The following is a 22317-nucleotide window of genomic DNA, read 5'->3' as shown; positions in this document are numbered from 1 at the left end:
GTTCAACATTTCCCCTCTTTCAAGAGCCACCCTCCGCGCCGCCGGGATGCGAAGGATGCGCAGCTGCCTGGAGCCGCGCTTGCGACTGCTTCCTCGGCAGCCGGCAGAAGGGGGCACTGCTGGAGCAGAGCAGCCACAGCCGCGCCCCCCCCTGCCTGCCCCCCGTGCTGCCTGCAGCCTGCCTGCCCCTTCGCCAGACCCCTACCTCCTCTTTGACAGCACCCTGCTCGCCCCCTTTCCGGCCCTCTGCCTCCTGCCTGCCCGGCCCATGCTTATTGCCCCTGCCTGCTCCTTGCTCCCTGCCTGTCCCTGTCACCCCCTGCCTGCTCCCATCGCAAGGCTTATAGAGGAAAAACTTATCAGCCATGGCTGGAGGTCCCCGGTGCAGTTGTTTTAGCCCCATGCTGGTCTCGGAGCAGTGGGATGTGGGCTGCGTCTCCGGTGGAAAACCCTCTGCACTTAAACACTACCGGTGCTGGTTTGCAAATGACAGAGGATGGCTACTGGGTTTTTTGCTGGTGTCGTAGTTATTTGTTGGTGGCTAAAGTTTATTTATTTATTGTTTTAATTTGCCTTGTGTCCCATTCTTAAAGCTTCTCATCGTTTTGTATCGCATTTTCGGCTAAATCTGTGGGCCAAATTCTGAGAGATATTTTTACCTTCCTCTTTCTTTCTTCCTCTCCTGCATCCAGCATCTCCTGGAATGGATTGTGAGAGACTGGCCTTCCATCTTGCCTATTGGGACAGCAAAATCTGTGTGCATTATCCTCAGTAAATATTATTTTCACATTTGGATCTCCACTCATTTCCCTTATGACCCCTGACAGTCTTCTCCTAGGGTTTGATTATAAGTCACTACAGTCTGGACCGGGCTGGAACCTCCTAAGGCTTCGATTAATCCACCGCACCTAGCATTTCTGTGACTATAAAAGGAAAAGTTATGATTCTGAATAAGCATCGTGTGGAAGAAAGAAGCAAAAGCATAAAGTATTAAACTTTCATCCAGCACCATAGGAGAGATGTAGTTATTAAATTTCAGCTGCTTATCAAACTGATATGAAAGTCATTTTGCATGATTGCTTTGCATCCTCAAATCTTCTGCTTTTATTTGCAGTGCATCTCTGCGCTTTCTTATTAGAAAAATACTCAAAGGATAAAAAAGCTGATAATATTATTCAGTTTTGACAATTAGGTAGAAAAAACATTTTAAGAAGTGCTTTTTTTATTGCAGCTAGTAATAATAGTGGTGGTCCTCCTGGTAGCAGTCTCTTCTGATGCTACCCAGGGTGATGCTAGTTTTACCCTGTAATGGCTAAAGCCCTGATGGTTATACTGGTAAAGCTGTTAAGGAGTGTGAGCCAGAATGTCATTCTCAGTATCACAAACAATGAACGCAGCCACAGCTTATTTTGCCTTCAGAGGTCCATATTTTATACCTTTTTCACTCCCCCCTTCCTATTTCAAAGATTCACAGATGGACTGTGGCTCGTGTCTGTGCTGAGAGGAGCAGGAGGAATAGCACCTTCTCTGCTTTACACACCCTGTCTTGGACTCGCCTGCAGCTGCTGTCCATCCCCTCAGGATCCCTTTTGCCTTAGCCACTTGAGCAAACCTATCTCTGTCTATTTATAATCAATCTCCCATACGCTTTAGCTGCCCAGCAACTGCCTTTAATTGTTACCTCCCCACAATGCGGTTCCCTTCCAGTTCAGCTTAATCTGCTCCTGATGCTTTGCGTGTGAATTTACGCAAAGCTGTAAGCATTCATGGGAATGCAGAACCCTTAGAAGATGAGAGCAAATCATCCCATCTCCCACAACTCTCCCTTTCCCCACCGTGGGTTTCCACAACTTGATGCTTGGTTGTTTTTTTTTCCAACAAATGTTCCAGCCGTTTCTTCAGTACTCTCCCTGCCTTCCCATTTTCTGTCAATGCTTCCCCATCTCCTGCTGGGTTTTACTCCTCCATGATTTAATTCACTCTCAGCAACTGTCGCAAAGCTGATGGCTCTCTAGCATTTATCTCTGTATCTTTGGTTGCTACTTTCTGTCCGTTCCTTTCATCTCATACTATCCACCTCACATCACTGGCCAGATCTCTGGTCATAGTCTCAGTATAACAAAAATTTTTATACTTTGAGCAACCTCTTTGAGCCATTATTTCTCCATCATTGTACAGAATTGTTTCTCTGTTTCACCATGCTGGAGGATATTAGTACCATACCTTCTCCTCACGCTTTCTCTTCAGATTTAATTTCTACAAATCAAGTCACTGCATTTCCAATCTTTACAAAACATATCTCTGTCATGTTAAAAGACCTCCTTAGATCTTATTGTCTAGATTTTATTTCTCTTCCCCAGGCTACAGGAATTTTCTCCCCTCTGAGATTTTTCACCTCTACACTGCTGTCCTCTAAGACAGAAATTTGCAAGAGCAGTCTTACATAGTTCTTGATGTTGAGAAGGTCTGGAAAGGACAAGTTCTTCTCCCTGGGAGGGGAATTCTAATGATCATCCCCATGTAATTCATGTCTTTTAATTAGCTTTTGGGACGTCCCAAATTCAGAGTGGGATAGTTCAGATCAGGGACTGATTTTCTTTGGCCTGTAAATTATCTCCAATGCTTTCCCCCGTGCTCAGCCACCCACCATAATCTTGGTCCTGGGTGCAGCAGTGGCTTTCCTTTGGCATTGGGGAGCAATGCAGCTGTCCCAGGGGGGTGCAGAAGCCGGAGAGATCTGGGCAGGGGAAAGGGATGAATTGTAGAGGAAGTACTTTATCAGGAGAGAGGGGAGGAATAGTCATCGTATTAGGAAAAATATTCTGGCAGTGAGACATGCTAAGATGGGGGGGCTGGGGGAGGAGTGGGGGAGGACAACATTTCCTTTGCAGGATTCATCATCAGAGTATATTTATTACTGTGTTGTCCAAAGTACTTTACAAATTCTAAGATATGATTGTATCTTACACCTTGGCAAGGAACAGAACAGATGTCCTTATAAAGGACAATTTAATCAAGGAAAAATAACAATTAGGCAGGAATTTGCTAAAGGAATCAGTAACTGTAACTCATGGTCAGTCCAAAAATGTAAAAGCACGCTAGCTGAATTTTGCTCTGTTGACCTCTTGACTTCTCAAAGTCTACATTGCAGTCTTACATAGTTTTTACGCCAAATATTGCTTTAAAAGAAAAAAGTAAAAAACATTGTCTTATTTCACTGGCTGTGGGCTAAAATTTTCTTTCTGAAGGTTGATAACTCTCCATTTTCAACACAAAAAACAAAGACAGGTCACATGTTGAAAATATATATAATGTCCTCTGCAGAGTGCTTTAACATGCCCAGCAGTATATTCCCACTTTATTTCTAGAAGAGTAAAATTACAGTGTGTAGCAGGGCTGGCACCATGCTTCCATGCCGTGCAGACATTAGAGCAGAGGGAATAATTCACAATGAATAGTTTAGTCAGTAAGTTTAGTCCTTTTTCTGCTTATAGGATCTCCATGGGCAGACTGAGGTTTCCTTGAGTTTATTAGGCAAAAGAATTCAACAAGATCCTTTTTCCTCTCTAAGTATTTTTAATTGCCCAGGAACACTTCTCTGTGAACATTCACCAATCACTTCTTGAGCTTTGTTAGTTATGACTGCTTTGATGAGTCACATGGTGTTGATTTATTTTTCCAATGCGTTGATTGTGCAAAAACTTCTGGGACACACATTCATGTGCGTGAATCCAAGATCCAGTTTCCATCAATACTTATGCACACTGTTCTGAAATTGTCGGTGAATAGCCACAATATTAATTGAATCATACAAATGTCCCTAGAAAGCAAACACGACTAGAAGACAGTATGGTTGATACGAATCCATTTCCAAATTCCAGTGAATGCAGAAGTGGTTTTTTAATAGCATTTACCCAGCTATAGTAGATTATAGGAAAAACGTTGTCGTCTCACTGCTCTCCTTTCATTCTGTCCTGTGTTTCTTTCCTCTCACAAAGTAGCCGTGGGAAGGAAATAATAGCAAATCTTCCCCCCCCTCAAAAAAACCCAACAGGATTAAAGTAAATGTCTTTGAGTACAAAATAGCTAGCTCCCATTTTTCAAACCCAGATTCAATACATTGCGGTTGTACCTGGGAGGTCTAGTTCGTTCAGCAGCTACCTGCCTCCGGGATGAGGATTCAATTAAGAAATATAAAAGATAATATGGTGCTATAGGGACAAAAGTAGTTTTGAAACTCTACCCAGGCTTTCTGTAAATAGAAGTACATTTCTTTGAAAGCAAACATTTGCTGTTAAAATGCAGCAGTTTTCTGTTCTGTGATCCTCCACTCCAAATTATAATAGAAAATATATAATGGAGTGTAAGAGCTAACTCATGAGAAAAATACACCTTCAATGTGAAATTCCCCTCCTAGCTACAAGGCTCTATCCTCAGGAACCTCACTGTAGTTGCAGACTGTTACCAAGGCATAAATTAACTAGCCCTGACCACAATTCTCCACAGTTTTCTAGGGAAATCCTGGGTTAGGTCTCTGTCCTGTTTTGCCTTGAATAAGTGTCTGGATTAAACCATTCCAGTCCCTTCAGTGGGTGATGGAAAAGATACTCCACTCTAAATCTGATTACTTTATTAAAGAGTCTGCCAATCTCCAATACCTTTGATGTAAGACCCTCTTTGAGGGCTTCCAAGGCTGGGACTAATTGCACCAGTTCTTACAGTGACCATGTCTAGAACCAAATCTGTCTTTCTTTGTTCTTACCGCATGGGCTTTTTACTTTTAAGAGTAAGTGATCCTACCCTTATTGTTATCTACCACTGAAGCCAATGTACTTCACGCCAGAATCAGAAACATAAGACCAGGTTCTTCATAACTTTGCTTTGAACCCTCTAGCCTGGCCCCAGCCTAAGAAGTCAAACTGTGGAACAAGTATCTTGGATCAGAAACTGTGCATCACACATTTGCTATGCTCTGTATGCCCACCATTATTACTGAATTTCTTGCATTTTTTTTTTCCGTGGTGACATCGCCTTTGTATCTCCTGTTTTGCAGACTTGATTAAAATGGTCTTCACTATGTGAAGTGAGGTAGTACCCTTTCTTCATCTGAAAAACTGCAACAAAGATGTGAAAAATCATCAGATTTTGCCTGCCCAGTTTGTGAAACGAAAGACACGATTTTCCAAAGCATTTATAATGGTGTAACATTTCTCATGCACAGGACACAGGTGGGATGACCTTGCTTGCTGGATGGAGGAGCTGAGTTCTGCAAAGTCTGTTTTGGGTTGGGAGATCAACAAAATGGGGGGAAAAAATGGACAACTTCAGCATGAATTATTGTTTCTTCAGTACGAAAGGATGTGAAGTGTAATTCAGGTCACTTGAATGCAGTCCTGGCACTTGTTTTGCACCTAGATTTTTGGTAGTTATTAAAACAGGGCTGCTAAAATAAGTGGATAAATTCCCTATCTAATAATTTGAAAACCTGAAAACCTCTAAAATAATTCTGCCTGCTTAAGTTCTTGTCCATAAAATTTATGTTTTGCTTGCCTTCATTAGACAAACTGAAACTCCACTCTCAAACAGGGTTAGGTTGCAAGCAATAGGGATAGATCACATTTTTCACGTCCTCAGGTGCATGAGCCAAGATAACCTACTTTCCCCACCTCTAACTGTCGCAGCCAGCAGAGAGTTGCCATTCTCCCCCCAGCATGACCAATGCACACCTGAGGGACAAAGAGACAGGATGGGATCCAGTCCTTATCAATAGTCATAGTGCATAACCCCAAGTGGGCCAAATTGACACCACCAGGGCAGCTTTAATCCTGACATTTCCTGGGGTTTGAGTGCTGAACTTCAGAATGTCATTGTTTAATTTCAATTTCATGGGTGCAAACCCCTCGTGTTTAGGAAATATGGGAATTGATGACAAAAATGTCATTGTCTGTAACTTCTAATCTCCACACAGAAGTGGTAGAGGGCTGTTATCTTCTGCGTAACCTGTTATTAGGCATGGGATAGAAACAAGTTTGAACAGAAGTTACTGTTATTTTGCTAAACAGTGCAGTGAAATCAGAACTCGGGACTAGTTAATTTAGGTTTAGGTTCAGTGGAGGCTGATAGATTAGATTTCCTCTTGTTCCTTCCAACTTGGACATCCTTTTGCTCCTTTTCTTACCTCCTTTCTAGTAGCACTCATGCATACCTTTCTCGCTGTTTCTCACTCCCCCATGAGGTTATATCCACCTCCTACTCATCTAGTCACTCTCCTCACAGCTGTGGTCGGTGCTCATGTCTTCCCTTCTTTTCTGCTCCCCTGCCCCACATGTTGTTCCTCTTTACTCAAAATCTCAAGGTTGCCATGTTCCTAAAGGTTCTGGCCAATTTATTACAGCATGTTTGGGGCCCTCATAATTTTTTTCCCATTTTTTCCCTAACTTTCAGAGCTAGAACATGCGCACATAGTGATCTCCGCATTCGCATCAGCTCCACATCTAAAGTGACTGTTCTATTTTGTTGTTAAATAGAAGCTCTGCCAAATCCTCCTCACTTAGAGCTCTCCATTCCCAGGTTCCTTAAACCCTTTCCTTCCCCCTTTTACAGACTTTCTGTGTGAAACCAAGTTTTTTATTCCCCCTCCATATCCTTTGGACTCCATCAGGAGCATGAGAGAGAAAAGTTCTCTGCTGTTAGTCCTGGATCCACAGACCAAGCCAGCTCCAGCAAGCAGGAACAAAGTCTTGCTCAAGTGTCAGGGCTCTCTGTCTTAGGAGACCTGGAGTATCTGTGCAATCTGATTGACACACAGAAACTCTGAAAACCATAACAATCCTCTAATGAGCATAAATAAACTTTTTTTCAGAAGCTTGAGAGTTGACCAGTTTTCAAGACCCAGGTTTAAATTGCGGTTCTGTTAAAGAAACAAATGAAAGGTATATTTATTTTTAAACATTAGCAAACAACATATTTTCCCTAATCTTATTCTCAGAATTGAATATTCACCTGAAACAGAGCCGTATAGTAGAAAACTTCTGACCTGAATCTTAAATTCTAGCAAAACAATAGCTGCTGGAAGCAGATTTTGCAAAAGAAAATTTCAAGCCTCCTCAATTATATATGTGGCTGTTTCTACTGTTTGAGGAAAACTAAATTTCATGCTAAAGAAAGATGCTATGTTAACAACCCTTGAAAATTAAGTTATCTAATTAATTATCAAATATAAGCTGAATGGTTTCCTTTCCCTGGGCTTGGCCTGTCAATATGTGGCATCCCTAACATACTGATGAGAGTGAATTTCTATCCACCTGAACTTTTAATACTTTAATTGCTTACTAGGATTTATCAGAAGCATGAACAGTTTTCACCTGTTCCACTGATGGAATGAAATTTTCTCACTATAAGTAAGAAATATTAAATGTACATACTGTAGATTATGCAACATCCTTCTGAGAATATCCTTCTGGGCATTGGTCACTGCCAGTAAATGTTGATTTCAGACAGGAGAAATATAATTATCTCCATTAAAAAGCTATACAATTAACAACACTTGCCACACAGTGGAGTCTAGGTTACCATGGTATTGCCCTATGCCTAGAATAGGAAATAGCTGTGGTATATCAGATTCCATCTCATGGTAATTGCTACTTTTTTACTGACCACCCATGTAGCATTAAAAGTCTCCTGCCCAACTAATTCACCTATTTTAAAGCATATTATGGCTATATTTATTCTCCGTTCCACCTCAAATCACTAGTGTGCCAAGCACATAATGCTGGGTTTTCAAATACCCCAGAACATATATTTATGTGATGAGTAGGAACAAGGCATTCAAGGTGGAAGAGGAAAATGGAAAAGAAACATGTTGTGGTTATGGGGTTCAAGGGAGTGCCTGAGGTGCCTCCGCACAGTGGAAGAGAGATGGGAAATGACCGAAGGCAAATGCAAAATGTGAGAGGATGTGTTGATTTTCTGAGTGCAAAGGAAAATGCTAGTTGAGGAGACAGAAAAATAAATTCAGCAACACAAGAGATGAAGAAGATGATGAAATTGTGGCTGATATGATGATTGACCTACAAAGAGGGGCTAACTCAGAGCTGGATTGAAAATTTCCCTCCACATCCTTCCCCCACAGCAAATAAAACCTACCTCCCCCTGCGGGGAAAGCTAGGGACTGATGGAAGATGGGTGTATGTTGGAAACACCTTTGGGAACAGAAGGAGGTATGCGAATGGAAGAGGTGCATGAGGAAAAGACAGAAAAAGGAAAAAAAAAAAAAGTCAGTGAAACAGGAAGGTGAGAAAGACGGGACAGTGAAAAGCACTCTGGGCAACTGGTAGGCGGTAAAACAAAACCCAACTCTCATGTTACAGCAAGTAGGGAATGATGAGTGCTGTCTATACACCATCAGTCAGAGAAGGCCTTATATGCACTCAGTTGAATTTTGCACCTGACACACTTCCAAAAATAAATAAAAGTATATACTAGCTAATTAGTTGCCCTATTATTCTTATAAATATTAAGATTTATAAATGTTTTCAAGCTTTAAGTTTGGGAAGGCTTTATACATTTCCTTCCCCAAATAATTTCTTTAAGCATGTCTATTGCTCTGAGACACCCTGGTTTGAAGGACGATTTTCTAGGATGTCTCCCTTTTAGCATCCTAGGTTCTGGTATGTGTGATATCACACAAAGTTATGTTTGGGAATGTCCTTATCAAAGGAGGAACTGCCAGATTATTGTACAGGAGAAAAGAGAATTTTGAAAGCTACAGTAAAACTTGCCTGATAGTTGAGAGATTCAGGACATATTTCTGAACTTAACATAATTTTCACTTCAGCTTTACAGTTCACCTTTAACACATACCACCTTTTAAAAATATTTCCACAAGCATCATGCGTGTTACCATCAGAGTGTCAGCTTTAACTGTGAATTCACTGGCTTCGTTATCTGTTGAAGTTTAGCTGCTTATCACTGAAGCACCACAATGGTGGCCATGTTACAATTTGCAGGTAGAGAGGCACGTAGGTACACACACAGATGCTGACTGAGCAGCAGATTTCTGCGAGTGCTTAGCTTTGCGTGTACGAGTGCTGCAGTTGTGCACAGGACTAAGGCGTAAAGTATATTATATATAGGATGGGCTTTTGCAGGATTGGGCCCACAGCCAGTTAAAAGTGGTAAGACAGACAGATAAATCTAAGTTGGACTCACAGCATTATTTAAATGTAGCTCTTTGTATTTATAAACAGCAATATGCTGCTGTTACAAAAGCTATTTCATTTAGTGCCATCATACATTCGGCAATTTAATTATTCTCTTAATTATTGAAACATTCATCATAGTTTTCCAATTGATTCATGAGGGGCTGGCTGCATTTCTTTGACTCATTAATATAGTGACAAGGAAATTGACAGTCCTTTTGCTAACCTTCTATCTCCCAACGCTAATACTGGCAATACAAGACCTTAAGTCTTTTTTATTTTATTTTTTTTTAAATTTGTATTATTATCACCAGCAATAACTGTAGTCATAAAAGCCTCATTTAGTAGAGAAGGAACAGAACAATATATGAGGAAATCCTAATTATCAATGGTTTCAATAGTAAAATCTGCAAACTAATATCTTCCTGAGACCACATTTTTTATTAGGAAATGGGTGATAAAGCAGAGATAATTCTAAATCCAAACACATATTATATGAAATAGATAAACCCAAGATAAAAATTAATAGTGACCTTACATGCCTGGATATAAGAAATATAATCAAGCATATATATCAGTCACGGCTGGAAAAGGACATGGAGATGCCCACAGGTGAGAGATTAATTTACAGAGTTCTAAAATGTGTTCAAAATAAAATCTGTGGCATCTCTCTTCCCTCCCCTGGCCTGATTTTGAGTGTTTTTGTTATTGCCTGTCTGCAAAACTACTATCCTAAAACATGTTCCTAACTTGCATTAAAAAGAAAGATTTCATCTTTTCTTTTTTCTTCTATCTCCTTTATTTACTGGCTGTTTAAGTAAAGGCACAACTCTCTGTGTCTCTGTAATTTTTTTGCAACTATCTCTGCTATTTATTTCACTTTTATAGCTTCTAAAATGTCAGATGCTACCCTCAAAGACCTCTCTTGTATTCATCAGTTTTCTCTCAGGAGAGGTTGTCCAGAGTTTGAAGCATACAAGGTCTTGTCTTAATGCTTATATGAGTACTTCTGCCCTTGGATATTATTCTCATCTTCCTGATACTATGCAAATCGACAGCTACTTCCCTGTGCTTCCAGCTAGGACTTCTGAACACAGTGCGAGTAGCTGGAAAATAGCTAAAAAACGTGTGTGAGCATCAGAAATATAAAAGTTCAGCCCTGAGCATGTCTGTATGTGTGTGTATACGTATGGAAGTGTTTGTAGATGTTTGTGCTAGTCATATACTGTAGTTCGAAAAGTGAATCTGTGTAAATCAATGCATTTATTTAGCTCTCTCACCAAGTCTCTCCCTGAGTTAACACCCCAGCACACACAATGCTAGCGAAGGTGATTATCTCTGCTAGCATAATTCCTCCGTAACATCTGCTTTCGCCCATAACACTCCACTAATTTTTCCCTCATTTCATTACACATAATTTTCTTTCAACACAATCTACATGTATTAAGTGGTAATGACTTTCCAGTTAAGAGCAAATCGACGCCAAGGGACCCCCCCCTCGATTGCCTGCCGTGCCTGACTCCGGCTATTAAAGATAAATTTGGTGCCTCAGAAAGCTGCAGTAAGCTAATCAATCAATTAAGCGGTTAGGACATACATTATCAAAATTCCACAGTGCGGGGGTGCATGAGAGCATGCTGGTATATTTGGTATGATTTTAGAAATAAAAAAAAAAAAAAAAGAAAAAAATGCAAGCTACTAATGAACACAATTTGAGGTTGAAAGTCAGCATTTAGTGTCTTCTGAAAGGAAAACTCCAGCTATTGCACACGACCGATAGCAACTTTGGTGTCTATGCTTGTACAATTTCCATGGCAGCTTTTATACCTTGTGCAGTTTACTAGTGGTACCAAAACAGAGCTGATGACACAGTAAAATCTATTTTTAAATGATATGAGGATTCTGGTGCAGAAGAAAGCAACGCCATTCCCAGTTAAGCTGTCTGTTCTGGCCCTAACTTATCATTGTGTCTCTGGGTACCGCCACAGCCTCAAAACACTGATTAATATTCTGTATTATGTGTGCTGCAAAAAGGTGGCTTAAGGACAGAATGGCAGCCATCACATCCTGTGGTGTCAAGTTTTATCTTCAACATTGCTTTAATATTCATTCTGAGTTTAATTTTGGGGGGTATTTAAAACTAGTAAAACAGATTCTAAAATAAACTAAAAAATGGCTTTGACTTTTTTTTTGTTTTCTAAAAAGCAGCTTCTACTGAAGTGACATCCTTTGCAGGACTGACTTACAAAACAGCTTCAACCCAACCAGAAAAAGTTAAGTTCACTGACAAGCGAGTTACATTTGAGTGCAAGGAAATAGGATAATTTCAGAAGTATACATAATATCAGCAACAAACCCTTCATTGCTATGCTTCCCTCTATTATCTTTGGCACTGTGTTGTTCTTTGTATCAAAAAATGACTTAACCAGTTAAAGGCATTTTTTTTAATGTAAATATATATTCTCTTGCAATGTGATGAACAGACTCTACGCCAATATTTGGCCAAATGCTAAGGAAATTGAAGCAAAACCCCAAAGACCATAAGAATTACACAAGCAATCTTTATAGCTCTGCCAGGACTAATACAAAAGGAGAGTTCAATAGAACTTTACAGCAGAATTCTGAATAGGACAAAATATGACAAAAATTGTAAAACTTATATTTTTAAAACAATCAGTAAATCTATACAATATAAACTAAAAATGGATCATTACAAGGCTTTGTCAATTGCTTTTCCTGTCAGTATTAAGCATTTTGCCTAAAGCTTTGTTATCGTAGTATTGTAGTTATCAGATGAAACGACATGGCAAAATTCCCTGCTTACTTTTCCAGAGCATTTTCCCCACTTTCTGCAGTTTACATTGGAGCATATTCAGTGCATACATTTCTACTAGTGGAAAGAACCATAACATCTTTTTACTGTCTAAATAAATATTCTGTAGCAAAAAAGAAGCAGGTTGTCAAAGACAAAAAAGGTTGTTTTGTTTTGTTTTAAAGTATAATACAAATAAAGGAGGTAACTCAGTGACTTCTTTCTGATGTGTTTGTGTAAGGCAAGAAATGCCATGAATAAACTCTAAAAAGAGCAGTATAAATGTACACAATACATGCAGAACACTTAATCCAAGCCCTGCACGTAAAATACAATTACAGAGAGTTAATAACAGCAAATGCAGTGAAATAAAAAAGATACCCATGGAGACTATACAAGTGCATCCTTCAAAAAACCCCAAAACCAGCATGTTTCAATAATATGATGCCGTCCTTTCCTTAGTGGCATTCTTCATTGACGAGGCTGATAATGAAAAGGTGCCAGGGAGATGTACAGTTTAGAGTTGTATTTTCTTCCTTTGTTTTGTGCTGTTTCCCATTTATGGCTGTTTTCCTGCCTTTGCTCTGTATGAAGGGTATAAAATATTTCAGAGTTACGTTTTCTTGTGAGATGTAGGGCTGAATTTGACTTTATTATCATTACTAAGAGCGTGCAAGTTTAAGTTTATTCGGTTGAAAAAGACACAATGATGTTGTTCTTCCTGATATAGAAACAACTATATTGGCTTTTATAGGATTTTTAGTGCAGGCTTCTTCATCTGTCCTGGATTTGATAGCTAGTCAATCAGCTGGAATTTTTTTGTTTTGTTTTCATTTCTTATCCGTTCCTTTTTTTTTGAAAAAATCATTCTGATTTATCTAAAAAGCACATCAAAACATCTTTATCTGTTCATACTGAGTGAGAAATTCCTTCAGATTAAGGTGGAGGGGGGGAAAGGAGGGAAGAGAGGCAAGCAATAAAAAAAGCTCAGACCAAACCAGTTTGCCTTCTCCTTTTGTGCAGTATGTGTAATGACTGAACTTTTGACTTTAAAGTTTTTCTCCGGTGCAGTACCGTGGAAAAAGAAACAAATAAACAAACAAAAAAAAGATCCCCTTGATACAAAAACCAGTCTAAGGCAATACCTGGTGAGGGGAATTTTTTTTTTTTTTGGTTGTTGTTGTTTACTTGAAGCAGATAAAACACCCACCTTAAACCCGCCCTCTATTCAGTTCAGCAGCACCTCCATACTCCAATAAACCGTTTTCATTCCATCTGGCGTGCGTTTGCTCTGAAGACATTTTCCTGTCAATCTCTCCTGCCACATTAAAAATCTGTCATTACTATTGCATTGCCGCCTGGCTCCTGAGATTTGTCTGACTGCTTTATTGCTCCTCTCATTTTTTTTTTTCCTGCTACAGCCGAGAAGCAGAAATAAAGGTTTGTTGTTGAAACATGGCCGCAAGGAAAGTAGGAGGCACACATCTGTCAAGGTATTACCTTTCTTCAACCAGGGATTAAGGTGTTTTACTGCTCTCGCTACTGAGCAGTCACACTGAATAAATTTTCTCAGTAGAACATAAAAATGAACTCATACATTTTGAACTGGGTTTCATTCTTTCAAGCCAACCCATATAATTATGCAATGGCATCAATGTTCAGGGGGAAAAAGAAAAGTCAGAGAGGTTTGAGTGCACCCCCCTTCTCTCTCCTGCACCACCCTTCACATTTACATTATTTAAATACTTATTAGGAGGGCAATACTGAGGCAATCAGTATTAGGGACAGAAATGTTTTTTTACTCTTCATTGTTGCTGTTACTGGATCTCTTGCAAGGTCAGATAGGGTACAGGGCTTTACTCCCCGTGTTTTGTCTCTGTGCTCACAAAATATGCCTGGCTGTCAATATTCATTGCTAATTCACATGGAAGCAAGTCAGTAGACTTGCGATTTCTGAAACATGGTCTTTCGAAAGAAACTGGCCATATTAACTGCTGTGTACCCTTCCCATTTCTGCTGTGGACATTAACTTCACAGTCTCAATGGTACAAATGAAAACAACTTAAAATTAAATATGACCAGTGGAAGTGATTGTTACACCAAGACAGAGCATGTCTCCATAGTCTTCTGCTGGACACCTCTGCTTCATCATCTCAATCCAGATATATTTAGTCAGATGCATAAAGCAGAAGGAGTTATGTCACAAAATAAACATTAGGTGTAGGCAAATGAAGGATCACATCAAATATGCTTGTGAAGGGGGACAATATTAGCTGCTTTATGGTTGGCAGTTCTTTCTGAAAAAGAATAATGCAGCTTTTAAGTCTGAGAAGGTCCAAGGACAGAAGGATTAACCTCAATGCAGGAACCATAAACCTCTCCAAACTTTAAGCAAAATGTAGTTAAGAAAGTACTACACAGAGCCAGAAATCACAGCTCCATTCGTATAAGGGCATCTAGAGCTCCAGGTAGCTCTGCTGTGTGTCCCCACCATCAGTTTCACTTGCTCTCTGTTTTACCCTCGGGTCCCCACCTCCTAAATGTCCACACTGCCTTGTCTTAGGCTCCCTTTCAGAGTGAGGCAAATAGCTCCCACCAGAGATGCTAAGTTGTGGCATTGCTGACTGATATATTAATTTGGCTGTAAGGTAGCTCAGTTCAACAGAGAAATATTAGAACCTACAGTTCTACTGAAAAACTGCTGCTCGAACAAAAGCAAATGAGCTATCCCACAGGTCAGCAGATAATCTGTCACTCACTTATTCTGCACAGTGTCCCGAGAAGGTCATAAATCACCTGGATATCGTTTCAGTACTGTATTCCCCCATCCTTTACTTTCTGCTGGCTATTGGCTACTTTCCATCCATTTCAACCCAGCAAAGACACAAGGAAAAGTGAGCATTGTGAAATCTTACACCCCTCTCCCCATTCCCACCTCCTTCCCAGAGCTAAGTTGCATGACTGAATTTACAGCTTTCTTATCCCAGGACAGCACACAGGAACGCAGCAGGCTGGAGCAGGAGGCAAAGCTCCATCCCAAACTGTTGCCAGGTTTGAATTCTTCAGGGGAAGGGACCATCTTCTTGTTCTGTGTTAGTGTAACACCTTGCACAGCAGGGGATTTAAGGTTGTTACATAGTGCTTCAGTGCAAATCAGAAATAATAATGTGCCGGTGGAAATATAGTTCCTTCAGATGCTTTTTTAATGGCATCCCTCAATGCACCTCTCTGGCTTAGACCGTATTTGCAAGTAGTTGGCCCATAGGAGTAAATATACAGAGTGAAACAATTGGTGATGAGGACCCCATGTCCACACTGTGTGTCTTTTGGGAGTTTACCTTAAACTAGTTATAGTCTAGTCCCATGGACTAGGTATTCTTCAGCAAGTGGATAGGTGTGCTTCCAGAACACAACTTCTGTATTAATTTCATCTGAAACAAACCCAATCTGTGTTCCCTGAGCCCACTCTGCAGTGCAAGCCACCGTGCTCTCAAAACATCAGTGTAAATGCAGCTTATGCCTTCTCTGGCAGCCTTCGTGCTTGCTGGATCCTGCGTGTGACTGATGCTCCTCCATGTGCCTTAAAGACAGGTGCTGTTTGGTGGTACAGAGGAGCAGTGCATTAACCTGCTACACCAGGTGAATTCTGCAAGAATATTTAGTGGAACACAAATGATTTGCAGGTAATCAACCCAAAAAGAGGTAGGCAGAAAGAGAAATACATACCTGTTCTTTTTCTTTTCGCTTACTTTTTTTTTTTTTTACACAAAAGCACTCTCAGTGGCTTTGTCTGATACAACACTCAGGAAACTTGAAGCCTGTAGCAGTGTCACACTTGACTGCAAATTCAGATTATTTGCAGAGGTCTGGGTGTTTTTTGGAGGTCCTTCAAATCCATGTTTCAATGTTTTCCTCCAGAAACATGTTTGCTGGAAATGGCCCTTTACCTACTGACTACTCCACTCCCAGCACACGTAGTTAAAAATGCTGTTAGTAGCTGTAGTTTCATTTGCAAAGCCTGTCTGAAGTGGGCAACTGCTTTATACCTTTGGGTGTGTTTAAATTACATATCAGGATCCAGATCAAAGCTGGCAAATGGCCTCTTGCCAGGATACTTTAAAAAGCAGTTCATATTTGTAGGAGACAATCATAAGGGGCCAAAAAATGTGAAGCTATTGACAGTCCTTTTGGGAACCTCAGAGTTCTTTTTCTCTAAAACAAAAATGCATGACCCCCATTTTTATTTAAACAAGAATTCAAATGAGAATAGTTGAAAGTAAAGTGAACTCCATATCTCAGTCTTCATTAAACTGACCACTTGATTTTAATTACCCAGGAAAAACATGACAATATATTCCCATGGATGAGGAACCTTCACACCCAATCAAAGCAGCTTGAAGCTTGAATTTAAATATGCATGACTTCTGGTCCACACAGAGGGATATGGTTGATAAGTATCTGAGACGAGGATTTGGGCAGTATGGTTTGATCTGGTTCTTAGGGTTATCTGTCTAACCATGGCTGTGTCTCATCCAAACAGGCAATGGTTATCAAAGACTTATGTACAGTCCCAGTGGAACAAGTCCACTGCACGTGTTATCTTCATTCTGGGAACCAGCTCCAGATATACATGGCTTTAATGAGTCAACGAATTTTGCTGCCCACAACTCATAAATTAATACCTCCTCTCAAAAAAGATTAATTTAAGCTGCCCTCATTTGATAATTTTAGTCTTCATGTCCTTATCCCAATTAGCATAGAACCACTCCCTGCTCTATGCATTTAGGTCATCCCATCTTCACCTGTTTTTATTCTCCTGGTATCAATAAAATTACTTTCGATGCACCCCAGGTATATATAATTAATGAAGGGCCCTTTCTCTCAGTAAAACTAAACATTCATCTTCTTCCTTCCCAATAGGAATGTGGAATTCACTTACCCCACTCTCATACTTGTCCCTATCATGCCTCTTTACGGAGCAATGTCAGATAGTGCCAGCTACCCAAGGACAGATATTGCTTTCAGCAAGGGAAGGACAGAAGGAGTCTGTTAAACCAGTAAATTTTGAGGGAAAGAAAGGGCACAGAATCTCCCAGTGTCAAGGCTTGGATTAATTTTTTTCACTGATAAAAGTAACAGCTTAGCCGTCTCTTTCCTCATATCACCTGTCCCTGAAAAAGAGTATGTTAACTTCTGCACAGGATGTCCAACATCTGAACCAGAACTACAGTGAGGAAGTATCAGCTCCTCCAATTCCATCAACTGAGCCTTTTCACATAGATACTGCTTTATTACACTTAGGCAGATATGGATTCATCAAAAGAGTTCCTGTTCCCATTAGCTCCAGCCAATGTGGTACCATGCTTGGTCACGGGTCTGTTGAGATGGCGGCTGTACCCACTACTTGAATGCAGCAGGACGGACAGAGAGACATTAGGGAAAGGAAAGACATCCATCGATCAGAAGTGAGCAGGCCTCCTACTTGAGCTTCAGTCCACTGTGCAGCATCTGTGCACATCCATTCCCTGTCTGTGGCACCAGGGAGGGCAGTACCTCCTCTGGCCATTGCCTCAGATACTGCAGTCACTGGCCATATGAGCCCCAGCAGTGGGAGCCGTAGTCCGGGTGCAGTGATGTGTACTTGGGAAACCCACATGGGAGCGCTCCCAACAAGGCTACTGCTCACGTGGTGCTTACAGCGACTCACATGTTGAAGCATCTTCTCTGACACAGTCTCTCCTCTCTCCACTGCCAGGGAGGAAGTACCATGAATGATTGATGCAGAGAGCTGCGGGCAGCTTGCTCTGAGGTCTCTTTGCTCCTACAGAGCGTACACCTGTGGTTTCCCTTGTCTTTTCTGTCTCCCTCTGCCCCTCTTCCCTCTGCATTGCTTTTAGGCTGGGGTTGATGGTCTGAGAAGGCAGATCTTTCCCCTCGGGGTGAATTTGCACTGCTGATGCACACAACTCAGTGCTGTACATCAGAAAGCTACTGTATGCTACAAACCAAGCATGGTGGTAGACATCTAGCAGCATCTTCCAAAGGCTGTAGCTTATTAATTTCCCCCCCAATATTCATCAATAATATTGACATTCTTCACTGATTACAACCTATAGGTTTAGGCAATTAACTTTTTAAAGAATTCCAGTCAAAATTGGATATTTTTCATTATATCTCCACATACCCCCCCCCCTTAGTTTTGCTCCCCACAAGTAGACAAGTCCTGTCTCCTTAAATGAGATGCATTGGTTCACAAATTAAAACCTAAAACTGCTCCAATCTAACCTGGCACTGTATGGAACTAGAAGGTGTTGAGAAGGGTGAGAGATGACAGGGAAGTATTCTCTCTTTAAACCTGTCCTGCACCCCGCACATACTACTGCCAACATGTGTCAGAATAACCCCTACAACAGATCATGTTGCAGGTAGCCTTCAGGATGTGTTTCTGTTTGCAAGCCACAGAGTACTTTTGAATCCAGGGTTGTGTTGGGCTGTTTGAGCACCTCTCAGGATGCCTTCAGTGTCTTCTACATCTGGGCCCTGCCCTGCACTGTTGTCAAATGTTTATGGATTCCCATGCAGGATCTGCAAGGATAGATTGGTTTCCTCTTCAGAAAACAAGAATAAAGTGCAAAAGCCCTACTGGCCACTCTGATCTCTGTGCCTGCGTTGCAACAGCAACAAATTTAATACAAAACATATGAACTCTCAGCCCAGAACAGAGTGGTGAAGTGGTTGCCGTTGTGTCTCAACTCAGGATAAAATCCACCTGGAAACCCTGAGGTCAGCTTACCCAGGTAAACGAGCCCAACACCGTGGCATTTCCCTCTAGAGGGTGACTGTAGCAACTCAAGAGGCACCAGGGCTTGGTGGTTGTTTATCTGTACTCTGTGACGCTGTGTCCTGCAGGGCATATTAAAGTCCATGAAATAATGATGAAGCAGAGGGGTAATTAAAAGCCACAGTGACATTGATCTGCTGAAATTTCAGAGGGAGCTCGGGGCACACAGGGAGACTATCCATCTTATCTCACGCAGGGCCAGCTTGATTGGCCTACTGAGTATTGCAGATGGCGAAACTCCTCACCTGTGGCCAGGAGGGCTCCCAGTGCAGCAGCCCTACTGGCTTCACATCATTGCAAAACAGGAGGATGGGGAGCCAGTGGTCACAGCTGCCACAGTCTGTCCTTGCAGAGCAGCTGAGAAATTGTTTAAAGATACAGGTCTGCTTTCCAGCTCTTGTTCTTTTATCTGAAAATGGCAAACCCTGTATTTTTACATACGGACTGTTTCCCCTACTATGAACCATTAGGGTTTTGGGCTTCTTTGCTGTATGAATTTGGTCACCATTTAGCATTGATTCACAACTAATTCTTTTGGTTTCATCCGCTTTTCATTAGTTCATTTTTGTCATTCAAAAAACTTCAGGACACATTCCACATCGACCTCTACCTCTACATGGTTTCTCATTTCATTTTCTAATGTACCAAGGCTAACTAAAAGTTAACTTGAGGTCGATGTCTTTCCCTTAGATAATAGACTCTCTTTCTTCAGTTTGGACTTTGAGTACTTGGGGTCATTTCTCAACCTGTAGCTTAAAGTTATGGGTTTCAAACTACTTCAAAAGCTGCCTTTATGTCAGAGAAGTGAGAAGTACGGCACTCACCAAGTTAACAGTGATGCCATAGCTTTCTTTGGTAGCTGGCATCTTCTGTACATCATTATATAATCACAGATTTTTACATTCTTTTTATAAATCCCAACCTATTTTTTATTCTTTGCTTCCTCCCACTTCATTTGCTACTGACGGCTGCTGCTAAAGTTCCCTTACCTCTCTCAGAAAGGAAGTAGGTTAAGAACAAAAAGAAGAACTCTATCAGATTAAGGCAAACATGTGGGCCCTACTGAGAAATGATGCATCTTACAATAGTACCAGCAAAACAGCTTACTTTGAAGGCTAAATCGCTAAATATATCCTGAGACTTCTGTGAGCCAAAAGCAGCTATCTTCTGCTTGTTTTCAGTTGTTAGACTCCTGATGTCCCAAATAACACAAAGTCTCATAAAGGGTCGAAACTGATGCAATCAGGTTAATAAAATCACCTTGACAAGGCTGCAGTGTATACTTAGTTTATTATTAGGAGTCTTCTGTCTCAGGTTAGGATACTGTAAAGTTCCAATGAATTGTTAAGCTATTCAAAGCACTGTGCTGCTACTAAACTAGGAAAATATAATATCCTAAAAATATCCTCGTGTAAACACATCAGAAATGGAAGGATGGGAAATCCATGAAAAAACTCTAGAGATGTGTCTTCTGCACAGGAAAATGGTAAGACTTTGCAATATTTAGTTTGAGTCTGACAAGGAATTATTATCTTTAAAAATAAAGTGAACCAGAGCCTCAATTAGCATGGTTTCAACTATGCTAGGGTGATTTTTACAAATCAAAGATCATGTGGTCTATACTTTAAAAGAGACAAGAACTTCCTCTGACCAATCTCCTTTTCTAAAGATAAAAAATCCCTTAGTTTCCTTGTGAATTTTGATCTGGAGGACAAATGAATACAGATTTCTGATTTTGAACTGAAGCTCTGATTCTGGTAGCTTCTCTGCACAGATACAATTACCTGTCTTCGTGGACCTGTTTGTATACATTTACCCAAGCTGCCCTCTTCCTTGTCACTATTTTCAGTCTAGAGGACATCTCATTTCTCCTCAAGATCTGAACACATTGTTCAGCTCCAAATTATTGCCTAGCCTTGAGCCTCAGTTGCCTAGGAAAGTATGAATTTCACATATGTCTCCCCCCTACAGTGAGAAATTAAAAGTGTTTCCATAATTACCTGCTATCAGGGCCAAAAAGCTGAAGTAATATCAGAACTGAAGGAGAAACTTGTTAGACTCATCTGAATTATTGTCTGTACTAAAGTTACATTAAGCAGACTTCAGGACTCTTCTAGTCTGAAAAAGCTTGATACTAGAACTAAATCCTGTTCAATTCTATTGTACTCTCAGTTTGTTCATGAAAACAGCAGATTCCAAAATTAAGTTTGGTTTGGTTTTTTGCTTTGATCTAGGTTGGAAGAATATCCTATAGACTACAGCAGCTGAAGATTTTTACTTTTCATTTGCATAGAAATGTAGCCTTTTTGGTCATCTGACATTTTTTCTAAATTTATATTTATCATAACTCATGAATCATGATACAGATCTAAGGCACCTAAATACAATTTCAAGTTTATCCAGTGCCTCACTCCCTCCCCTAGCTAAGGATGTGAAGTGCATTCAGATTTAATGTCCAATATTGCCAGCCATCAAAATCCAAAAATCCAGAATCAGCTCCCAAAAGAATGTGAATCTGGTGTAGAAATCACAATATTTTAAAGCCCATCTTAAATATTTTCTTTAAAAAAAGATATTACTTAACCTTTCAAGGTTCTTTTTTCAAACCATTCTTGGCAAACAGGAGAGCTAGAAATGCCCATACTGTTAAAATATAATAAAGCAAGTTTTTTCCCTTTAATCCTACAGGTGTTAATAGCAACACCAAAGATGGCGTGATTCCTGATCAAACCTGGAAAACTGGCTACACTGACTGTTCAGCTGTCCACAGTGGAAAGGTTTGCAGCGTTGACTTCTACTCCCTGTCAATATTTATTGCTCCTTAGAACAGAGTGGCCTGGAATGAGGGACCTGATTTGTAATTTACAGTCAAGCTCAGTATTTTGGGTGGCTTAGGTACTGTGCTGTGTCAATTTTCTGTAGAGAGCTGGCTAAGGTGTGCTGAACGTGCAGATTTCTTTGAGTGTAATTAGCCCACTGCTTGCTTTTTGCTGAGGCACCCGGGCTCTTCCATTGGCCCTGCATACTGTGTGTTCACAGCTGGTATGTGCGGACCTTTCCTCTGAAAATTTCTTTAATCAGTTAGAAGGGCGAGCTTTGCAAGGCCACTAAAATATGCATTTATACAGGCATATTCATCTCTCAGTAGCCTAAAAAAGATTTTTCCAAAGTTAGCCATAAACATTCAGCTCCCAGGTGGAACCCATGGGACATGTTCAGTTGCCTGGAAAATTACTTTCAAAATTAGCCTGTCTGCTCTGTAAGATATTATGTGTGGTTTCTTTCTTGCCTTAGAAGGAATGAAAGCCTAGCCTATACAGGCCAAATCTTATTGTGCTGCACAAAAAGAGGCAGCAAACCTAGTTATCCAGGGGTAAGGTGCAACTACAGCCTTAGCTGGAGTGCTTCTAGTACAAAGAGACACAAATTGCCTCCAAAAGGGCAAGACTAGTAAAAATATAGGT

Source organism: Numenius arquata, chromosome 6 (assembly GCF_964106895.1).
Source record: "Numenius arquata chromosome 6, bNumArq3.hap1.1, whole genome shotgun sequence".
Lineage (NCBI taxonomy): Eukaryota > Metazoa > Chordata > Aves > Charadriiformes > Scolopacidae > Numenius > Numenius arquata.
The sequence above is the reverse complement of the archived record's forward strand: the minus strand, read 5'-3'. Positions refer to the sequence as shown.